The 11,370-nt window shown below is 38.0% G+C and overlaps 1 long non-coding RNA gene across 1 annotated transcript; it reads right to left on the minus strand.

Moving 5' to 3' along the window:
• Positions 1-2,075: 2,075 nt before the first annotated feature.
• Positions 2,076-3,277, minus strand: LOC130636783 (uncharacterized). Its single transcript, XR_008982288.1, has 2 exons — positions 2,690-3,277; positions 2,076-2,284 (listed from the first exon to the last, which is right to left on the minus strand). It is a non-coding gene; the product is annotated as an uncharacterized LOC130636783 (long non-coding RNA).
• Between the last annotated feature and the right edge of the window lie 8,093 nt (positions 3,278-11,370).

An 11,370-nucleotide genomic window follows, 5' to 3' on the forward strand; every position in this document is an offset into this window, starting at 1 on the left:
AGCCGGCAAACGAAAACCTGCGACTTCCTGTAAATCCCGGGCTGGGCCCGTATAGTCGAATGTATAAAAAGAAAGTACCCTGTGAGTAAACTCATTTCCAAAACGATTTTTTAAATTACCTTTTCACCACTAAAACGCATGAGACTTGTAGTTTTCAAAAATGTTTTCATTTCTGATGAGACGCTGAATAAAAGAAGTTTAATTGCCGGCAAACGAAAACCCGCCATTTCCCGTAAACCCCGGACACGGCCCGTATGGTCAAAAGTATACAAAGAAAGTACCCAGGGAGTAAACTCATTTCCCGAACGATTTTTTAAATTATTATTTCAGCACTAAAGCTCATGAGACTTGTAGTTTTCAGAAATGTTTTCATTTTTGATGAGACGCTTAATGAAAGTGGTTTAATCGCCGGCAAACGAAAACCCGCGATTTCCCGTAAGTCCCGGACTCGGCCCGTATAGTTAAAAGTATACAAAGAAAGTACCCAGGGAGTATACTCATTTCCCGAACGATTTTTTAAATTATTTTTTCACCACTAAAACGCATGAGACTTGTAGTTTTCAAAAATGTTTTCATTCTTGATGAGACGCTGAATAAAAGAAGTTTAGTCGCCGGCAAACGAAAACCCGCGATTTCCCGTAAATCCCGGGCTTGGCCCGTATAGTCAAAAGTATACAAAGAAAGTACCCAGGGAGTAAACTCATTTCCTGAACGATTTTTTAAATTATTTTTTCACCACTAAAACGCGTGAGACTTGTAGTTTTCAAAAGTGTTTTCATTTTTGATGAGACGCTGAATAAAAGAAGTTTAATCGCCCGCAAACGAAAACCCGCGATTTCCCGTAAATCCCGGGCTTGGCCCGTATAGTTGAATGTATCTAAAGAAAGTACACAGGGAGTAAACTTATTTCCCGAACGATTTTTTAAATTATTTTTTCACCACTAAAACGCATGAGACTTGTAGTTTTCAGAAATGTTTTCCATTTTGATGAGACGCTTAATGAAAGTGGTTTAATCGCCGGCAAACGAAAACTTGCGATTTCCCGTAAATCCTGGACTCGGCCCGTATAGTCAAAAGTATACAAAGAAAGTACCCAGGGAGTAAACTCATTTCACGAACGATTTTTTAAATTATTATTTCACCACTAAAGCCCATGAGACTTGTAGTTTTCAGAAATGTTCTCATTTTTGATGAGACGCTGAATAAAAGAAGTTTAATCGCCGGCAAACGAAAACCCGCCATTTTTCGTAAACCCCGGACAGGGCCCGTATAGTCAAAGGTATACAAAGAAAGTACCCAGGGAGTAAACTCATTTCCCGAGCGATTTTTTAAATTATTTTTTCACCACTAAAACGCATGAGACTTGTAGTTTTCCGAAATGTTTTCATTTTTGATGAGACGCCTAATGAAAGTGGTTTAATCGCCGGCAAACGAACACCCGCGATTTGCCGTAAATACCGGGCTTGGCCCGTATGGTCAAAAGTATACAAAGAAAGTACCCAGGGAGTAAACTCATTTCCCGAACGATTTTTTAAATTATTTTTTCACCACTAAAACCCATGAGACTTGTAGTTTTCAAAAACGTTTTCATTTTTGATGAGACGCTTAATGAAAGAGGTTTAATCGCCGGCAACGAAAACCCGCGATTTCACATAAATCCCGGGCTTGGCCCGTATAGTCGAATGTATACAATGAAAGTACCCAGGGTGTAAACTCATTTCCCGAACGATTTTTTAAAATTTTTTTCACCACTAAAATGCATGAGACTTGTAGTTTTCAAAAATGTTTTCATTTTTGATGAGACGCTGAATAAAAGACGTTTAATCGCCGGCAAACGAAAACCCGCGATTTCCCGTAAATCCCGGCTTTGCCCGTATAGTCAAAAGTATACAAAGAAAGTACCCAGGGAGTAAACTCGTTTCCCGAACGATTTTTTAAATTATTTTTTCACCACTAAAACGCGTGAGACTTGTAGTTTTCAAAAATATTTTCATTATTGATGAGACGCTGACAAAAGAAGTTTAATTGCCGGCAAACGAAAACCCGCCATTTCCCGTAAACCCCGGACTCGGCCCGTATAGTCAAAAGTATACAAAGAAAGTACCCAGGTGTAAACTCATTTCCCATGTATACAAAGAAAGTACTCTGTGAGTAAACTCATTTCCTAAACGATTTTTAAAATTTCTTTTCACCACTAAAACGCATGAGACTTGTAGTTTTCAAAAATGTTTTCATTTTTGATGAGAAGCTGATTAAAAAAGTTTAATCGCCGGCAAACGAAAACCTGCGATTTCCCGTAAATCCTGGACTCGGCCCGTATAGTCAAAAGTATACAAAGAAAGTACCCAGGGAGTAAACTCATTTATCGAACTATTTTTTAATTTATTAATTCACCACTAAAGCCCATGAGACTTGTAGTTTTCAAATTGTTTTCATTTTTGATGAGACGCTTAATGAATGTGGTTTAATAGCCGGCAAACGAAAACCCGCGACTTCCTGTAAATCCCGGGCTGGGCCCGTATAGTCGAATGTATAAAAAGAAAGTACCCTGTGAGTAAACTCATTTCCAAAACGATTTTTTAAATTACCTTTTCACCACTAAAACGCATGAGACTTGTAGTTTTCAAAAATGTTTTCATTTCTGATGAGACGCTGAATAAAAGAAGTTTAATTGCCGGCAAACGAAAACCCGCCATTTCCCGTAAACCCCGGACACGGCCCGTATAGTCAAAAGTATACAAAGAAAGTACCCAGGGAGTAAACTCATTTCCCGAACGATTTTTTAAATTATTATTTCAGCACTAAAGCTGATGAGACTTGTTGTTTTCAGAAATGTTTTCATTTTTGATGAGACGCTTAATGAAAGTGGTTTAATCGCCGGCAAACGAAAACCCGCGATTTCCCGTAAGTCCCGGACTCGGCCCGTATAGTTAAAAGTATACAAAGAAAGTACCCAGGGAGTATACTCATTTCCCGAACGATTTTTTAAATTATTTTATCACCACTAAAACGCATGAGACTTGTAGTTTTCAAAAATGTTTTCATTCTTGATGAGACGCTGAATAAAAGAAGTTTAGTCGCCGGCAAACGAAAACCCGCGATTTCCCGTAAATCCCGGGCTTGGCCCGTATAGTCAAAAGTATACAAAGAAAGTACCCAGGGAGTAAACTCATTTCCTGAACGATTTTTTAAATTATTTTTTCACCACTAAAACGCGTGAGACTTGTAGTTTTCAAAAGTGTTTTCAATTTTGATGAGACGCTGAATAAAAGAAGTTTAATCGCCCGCAAAAGAAAACCCGCGATTTCCCGTAAATCCCGGGCTTGGCCCGTATAGTTGAATGTATCTAAAGAAAGTACCCAGGGAGTAAACTGATTTCCCGAATGATTTTTTAAATTATTTTTTCACCACTAAAACGCATGAGACTTGTAGTTTTCAGAAATGTTTTCGTTTTTGATGAGACGCTGAATAAAAGGAGTTTAATCGCCGGCAAACGAAAACCTGCGATTTCCCGTAAATCCTGGACTCGGCCCGTATAGTTAAAAGTATACAAAGAAAGTACCCAGGGAGTAAATTCATTTCACGAACGATTTTTTAAATTATTATTTCACCACTAAAACGCATGAGACTTGTAGTTTTCAAAAATGTTTTCATTCTTGATGAGACGCTGAATAAAAGAAGTTTAATTGCCGGCAAACGAAAACCCGCGATTTCCCGTAAATCCCGGGCTTGGCCCGTATAGTCAAAAGTATACCAAGAAAGTACCCAGGGAGTAAACTCATTTCACGAACGATTTTTTAAATTATTATTTCACCACTAAAACGCATGAGACTTGTAGTTTTCAGAAATGTTTTCATTTTTGATGAGACGCTTAGTGAAAGTGGTTTAATCGCCGGCAAACTAAAACCCGCGATTTCCCGTAAGTCCCGGACTCGGCCCGTATAGTTAAAAGTATACAAAGAAAGTACCCAGGGAGTATACTCATTTCCCGAACGATTTTTTAAATTATTTTTTCAACACTAAAACGCATGAGACTTGTAGTTTTCAAAAATGTTTTCATTCTTGATGAGACGCTGAATAAAAGAAGTTTAGTCGCCGGCAAACGAAAACCCGCGATTTCCCGTAAATCCCGGGCTTGGCCCGTATAGTCAAAAGTATACAAAGAAAGTACCCAGGGAGTAAACTCATTTCCTGAACGATTTTTTAAATTATTTTTTCACCACTAAAACGCGTGAGACTTGTAGTTTTCAAAAGTGTTTTCATTTTTGATTAGACGCTGAATAAAAGAAGTTTAATCGCCCGCAAACGAAAACCCGCGATTTCCCGTAAATCCCGGGCTTGGCCCGTATAGTTGAATGTATCTAAAGAAAGTACCCAGGGAGTAAACTGATTTCCCGAATGATTTTTTAAATTATTTTTTCACCACTAAAACGCATGAGACTTGTAGTTTTCAGAAATGTTTTCGTTTTTGATGAGACGCTGAATAAAAGGAGTTTAATCGCCGGCAAACGAAAACCTGCGATTTCCCGTAAATCCTGGACTCGGCCCGTATAGTTAAAAGTATACAAAGAAAGTACCCAGGGAGTAAACTCATTTCACGAACGATTTTTTAAATTATTATTTCACCACTAAAACGCATGAGACTTGTAGTTTTCAAAAATGTTTTCATTCTTGATGAGACGCTGAATAAAAGAAGTTTAATTGCCGGCAAACGAAAACCCGCGATTTCCCGTAAATCCCGGGCTTGGCCCGTATAGTCAAAAGTATACGAAGAAAGTACCCAGGGAGTAAACTCATTTCCCGAACGATTTTTTAAATTATTTTTTCACCACTAAAACGCGTGAGACTTGTAGTTTTCAAAAGTGTTTTCATTTTTGATGAGACGCTGAATAAAAGAAGTTTAATCGCCCGCAAACGAAAACCCGCGATTTCCCGTAAATCCTGCGCTTGGCCCGTATAGTTGAATGTATCTAAAGAAAGTACCCAGGGAGTAAACTGATTTCCCGAACGATTTTTTAAATTATTTTTTCACCACTAAAACGCATGAGACTTGTAGTTTTCAGAAATTTTTTCATTTTTTATGAGACGCTTAATGAAAGTGGTTTAATCGCCGGCAAACGAAAACCCGCGATTTCCCGTAAATCCGGGGCTTGGCCCGTATAGTCGAATGTATACAAAGAAAGTACCCTGTGAGTAAACTCAATTCCAAAACAATTATTGAAATTATCTTTTCACCACTAAAACGCGTGAGACTTGTAGTTTTCAAAAGTGTTTTCATTTTTGATGAGACGCTGAATAAAAGAAGTTTAATCGCCCGCAAACGAAAACCCGCGATTTCCCGTAAATCCCGGGCTTGGCCCGTATAGTTGAATGTATCTAAAGAAAGTACCCAGGGAGTAAACTGATTTCCCGAATGATTTTTTAAATTATTTTTTCACCACTAAAACGCATGAGACTTGTAGTTTTCAGAAATGTTTTCGTTTTTGATGAGACGCTGAATAAAAGGAGTTTAATCGCCGGCAAACGAAAACCTGCGATTTCCCGTAAATCCTGGACTCGGCCCGTATAGTTAAAAGTATACAAAGAAAGTACCCAGGGAGTAAACTCATTTCACGAACGATTTTTTAAATTATTATTTCACCACTAAAACGCATGAGACTTGTAGTTTTCAAAAATGTTTTCATTCTTGATGAGACGCTGAATAAAAGAAGTTTAATTGCCGGCAAACGAAAACCCGCGATTTCCCGTAAATCCCGGGCTTGGCCCGTATAGTCAAAAGTATACGAAGAAAGTACCCAGGGAGTAAACTCATTTCCCGAACGATTTTTTAAATTATTTTTTCACCACTAAAACGCGTGAGACTTGTAGTTTTCAAAAGTGTTTTCATTTTTGATGAGACGCTGAATAAAAGAAGTTTAATCGCCCGCAAACGAAAACCCGCGATTTCCCGTAAATCCTGGGCTTGGCCCGTATAGTTGAATGTATCTAAAGAAAGTACCCAGGGAGTAAACTGATTTCCCGAACGATTTTTTAAATTATTTTTTCACCACTAAAACGCATGAGACTTGTAGTTTTCAGAAATTTTTTCATTTTTTATGAGACGCTTAATGAAAGTGGTTTAATCGCCGGCAAACGAAAACCCGCGATTTCCCGTAAATCCGGGGCTTGACCCGTATAGTCGAATGTATACAAAGAAAGTACCCTGTGAGTAAACTCAATTCCAAAACAATTATTGAAATTATCTTTTCACCACTAAAACGCGTGAGACTTGTAATTTTCAAAAGTGTTTTCATTTTTGATTAGACGCTGAATAAAAGAAGTTTAATCGCCCGCAAACGAAAACCCGCGATTTCCCGTAAATCCCGGGCTTGGCCCGTATAGTTGAATGTATATAAAGAAAGTACCCTGTGAGTAAACTCATTTCCAAAACGATTATTGAAATTATCTTTTCACCACTAAAACGCATGAGACTTGCAGTTATCAAAAATGTTTTCGTTTTTGATGAGACGCTGAATAAAAGGAGTTTAATGGCCGGCAAACGAAAACCTGCGATTTCCCGTAAATCCTGGATTTGGCCCGTATAGTCAAAAGTATACAAAGAAAGTACCCAGGGAGTAAACTCATTTCACGAACGATTTTTTAAATTATTATTTCACCACTAAAGCCCATGAGACTTGTAGTTTTCAGAAATGTTTTCATTTTTGATGAGACGCTTAATGAATGTGGTTTAATAGCCGGCAAACGAAAACCCGCGATTTCCTGTAAATCCCGGGCTGGGCCCGTATAGTCGAATGTATAAAAAGAAAGGACCCTGTGAGTAAACTCATTTCCAAAACGATTTTATAAATTACCTTTTCACCACTAAAACGCATGAGACTTGTAGTTTTCAAAAGTGTTTTCATTTTTGATGAGACGCTGATTAAAAGAAGTTTAATCGCCCGCAAACGAAAACCCGCGATTTCCCGTAAATCCCGGGCTTGGCCCGTATAGTTGAATGTATATAAAGAAGGTACCCAGGAAGTAAACTGATTTTCCGAACGATTTTTTAAATTATTTTTTCACCACTAAAACGCATGAGACTTGTAGTTTTCAGAACTGTTTTCATTTTTGATGAGACGCTTAATGAAAGTGGTTTAATCGCCGGCAAACGAAAACCCGCGATTTCCCGTAAATCCGGGGCTTGGCCCGTATAGTCGAATGTATACAAAGAAAGTACCCTGTGAGTAAACTCAATTCCAAAACAATTATTGAAATTATCTTTTCACCACTAAAACGCGTGAGACTTGTAGTTTTCAAAAGTGTTTTCATTTTTGATGAGACGCTGAATAAAAGAAGTTTAATCGCCCGCAAACGAAAACCCGCAATTTCCCGTAAATCCCGGGCTTGGCCCGTATAGTTGAATGTATATAAAGAAGGTACCCAGGAAGTAAACTGATTTTCCGAACGATTTTTTAAATTATTTTTTCACCACTAAAACGCATGAGACTTGTAGTTTTCAGAACTGTTTTCATTTTTGATGAGACGCTGATTAAAAGAAGTTTAATCGCCCGCAAACGAAAACCCGCGATTTCCCGTAAATCCCGGGCTTGGCCCGTATAGTTGAATGTATATAAAGAAGGTACCCAGGAAGTAAACTGATTTTCCGAACGATTTTTTAAATTATTTTTTCACCACTAAAACGCATGAGACTTGTAGTTTTCAGAAATGTTTTCATTTTTGATGAGACGCTTAATGAAAGTAGTTTAATCGCCGGCAAACGAAAACCCGCGATTTCCCGTAAATCCGGGGCTTGGCCCGTATAGTCGAATGTATACAAAGAAAGTACCCTGTGAGTAAACTCATTTCCAAAACGATTATTGAAATTATCTTTTCACCACTAAAACGCATGAGACTTGCAGTTATCAAAAATGTTTTCGTTTTTGATGAGACGCTGAATAAAAGGAGTTTAATGGCCGGCAAACGAAAACCTGCGATTTCCCGTAAATCCTGGACTCGGCCCGTATAGTCAAAAGTATACAAAGAAAGTACCCAGGGAGTAAACTCATTTCACGAACGATTTTTTAAATTATTATTTCACCACTAAAGCCCATGAGACTTGTAGTTTTAAGAAATATTTTCATTTTTGATGAGACGCTTAATGAATGTGGTTTAATAGCCGGCAAACGAAAACCCGCGATTTCCTGTAAATCCCGGGCTGGGCCCGTATAGTCGAATGTATAAAAAGAAAGGACCCTGTGAGTAAACTCATTTCCAAAACGATTTTATAAATTACCTTTTCACCACTAAAACGCATGAGACTTGTAGTTTTCAAAAGTGTTTTCATTTTTGATGAGACGCTGATTAAAAGAAGTTTAATCGCCCGCAAACGAAAACCCGCGATTTCCCGTAAATCCCGGGCTTGGCCCGTATAGTTGAATGTATATAAAGAAGGTACCCAGGAAGTAAACTGATTTTCCGAACGATTTTTTAAATTATTTTTTTACCACTAAAACGCATGAGACTTGTAGTTTTCAGAACTGTTTTCATTTTTGATGAGACGCTTAATGAAAGTGGTTTAATCGCCGGCAAACGAAAACCCGCGATTTCCCGTAAATCCGGGGCTTGGCCCGTATAGTCGAATGTATACAAAGAAAGTACCCTGTGAGTAAACTCATTTCCAAAACGATTATTGAAATTATCTTTTCACCACTAAAACGCATGAGACTTGCAGTTATCAAAAATGTTTTCATTTTTGATGAGACGCTAAATAAAAGAAGTTTAATCGCCGGCAAACGAAAACCTGCAATTTCCCGTAAATCCCGGGCTTGGTCCGTATAGTTGAATGTATATAAAGAAAGTACCCAGGGAGTAAACTGATTTCCCGAACGATTTTTTAAATTATTTTTTCACCACTAAAACGCGTGAGACTTGTAGTTTTCAAAAGTGTTTTCATTTTTGATGAGACGCTGAATAAAAGAAGTTTAATCGCCTGCAAACGAAAACCCGCGATTTCCCGTAAATCCCGGGCTTGGCCCGTATAGTCAAAAGTATACAAAGAAAGTACCCAGGGAGTAAACTCATTTCCCGAACGATTTTTTAAATTATTTTTTCACCACTAAAGCCCATGAGACTTGTAGTTTTCAGAAATGTTTTCATTTTTGATGAGACGCTTAATGAATGTTGTTTAATAGCCGGCAAACAAAAACCCGCGATTTCCTGTAAATCCCGGGCTGGGCCCGTATAGTCGAATGTATAAAAAGAAAGTACCCTGTGAGTAAACTCATATCCAAAACGATTTTATAAATTACCTTTTCACCACTAAAACGCATGAGACTTGTAGTTTTCAAAAATGTTTTCATTTTTGATGAGACGCTGAATAAAAGAAGTTTAATCGCCGGCAAACGAAAACCCGCGATTTCCCGTAAATCCCGGGCTTGGCCCGTATTGTCAAAAGTATACAAAGAAAGTACCCAGGGAGTAAACTCATTTCCCGAACGATTTTTTAAATTATTTTTCACCACTAAAACGCGTGAGACTTGTAGTTTTCAAAAGTGTTTTCATTTTTGATGAGACGCTGAATAAAAGAAGTTTAATCGCCGGCAAACGAAAACCCGCGATTTCCCGTAAATCCCGGGCTTGGCCCGTATAGTCAAAAGTATACAAAGAAAGTACCCAGGGAGTAAACTCATTTCCCGAACGATTTTTTAAATTATTTTTTCACCACTAAAGCCCATGAGACTTGTAGTTTTCAAAAATGTTTTCGTTTTTGATGAGACGCTGAATAAAAGAAGTTTAATCGCCGGCAAACGAAAACCCGCGATTTCCCGTAAATCCCGGGCTTGGCCCGTATAGTCAAAAGTATACAAAGAAAGTACCCAGGGAGTAAACTCATTTCCCGAACGATTTTTTAAATTATTTTTTCACCACTAAAACGCGTGAGACTTGTAGTTTTCAAAAGTGTTTTCATTTTTGATGAGACGCTGAATAAAAAAAGTTTAATCGCCCGCAAACGAAAACCCGCGATTTCCCGTAAATCCTGGGCTTGGCCCGTATAGTTGAATGTATATAAAGAAAGTACCCAGGGAGTAAACTGATTTCCCGAACGATTTTTTAAATTATTTTTTCACCACTAAAACGCATGAGACTTGTAGTTTTCAGAACTGTTTTTATTTTTGATGAGACGCTTAATGAAGGTGGTTTAATCGCCGGCAAACGAAAACCCGCGAGTTCCCGTATATCCGGGGCTTGGCCCGTATAGTCGAATGTATACAAAGAAAGTAGCCTGTGAGTAAACTCATTTCCAAAACGATTATTGAAATTATCTTTTCACCATTAAAACGCATGAGACTTGCAGTTATCAAAAATGTTTTCATTTTTGATGAGACGCTGAATAAAAGAAGTTTAATCGCCGGCAAACGAAAACCTGCGATTTCCCGTAAATCCTGGACTCGGCCCGTATAGTTAAAAGTATACAAAGAAAGTACCCAGGGAGTAAACTCATTTCACGAACGATTTTTTAAATTATTATTTCACAACTAAAACGCATGAGACTTGTAGTTTTCAAAAATGTTTTCATTCTTGATGAGACGCTGAATAAAAGAAGTTTAATTGCCGGCAAACGAAAACCCGCGATTTCCCGTAAATCCCGGGCTTGGCCCGTATAGTCAAAAGTATACGAAGAAAGTACCCAGGGAGTAAACTCATTTCCCGAACGATTTTTTAAATTATTTTTTCACCACTAAAACGCGTGAGACTTGTAGTTTTCAAAAGTGTTTTCATTTTTGATGAGACGCTGAATAAAAGAAGTTTCATCGCCCGCAAACGAAAACCCGCGATTTCCCGTAAATCCTGGGCTTGGCCCGTATAGTTGAATGTATCTAAAGAAAGTACCCAGGGAGTAAACTGATTTCCCGAACGATTTTTTTAAAATTATTTTTTCACCACTAAAACGCATGAGACTTGTAGTTTTCAGAAATGTTTTCATTTTTGATGAGACGCTTAATGAAAGTGGTTTAATCGCCGGCAAACGAAAACCCGCGATTTCCTGTAAATCCCGGGCTGGGCCCGTATAGTCGAATGTATAAAAAGAAAGGACCCTGTGAGTAAACTCATTTCCAAAACGATTTTATAAATTATTTTTTCACCACTAAAACGCATGAGACTTGCAATTATCAAAAATGTTTTCATTTTTGATGAGACGCTGAATAAAAGAAGTTTAATCGCCGGCAAACGAAAACCTGCAATTTCCCGTAAATCCCGGGCTTGGCCCATATAGTTGAATGTATATAAAGAAGGTACCCAGGGAGTAAACTGATTTTTCGAACGATTTTTTAAATTATTTTTTCACCACTAAAACGTGTGAGACTTGTAGTTTTCAAAAGTGTTTTCATT

Source organism: Hydractinia symbiolongicarpus, chromosome 3 (assembly GCF_029227915.1).
Source record: "Hydractinia symbiolongicarpus strain clone_291-10 chromosome 3, HSymV2.1, whole genome shotgun sequence".
NCBI classification, from domain to species: domain Eukaryota; kingdom Metazoa; phylum Cnidaria; class Hydrozoa; order Anthoathecata; family Hydractiniidae; genus Hydractinia; species Hydractinia symbiolongicarpus.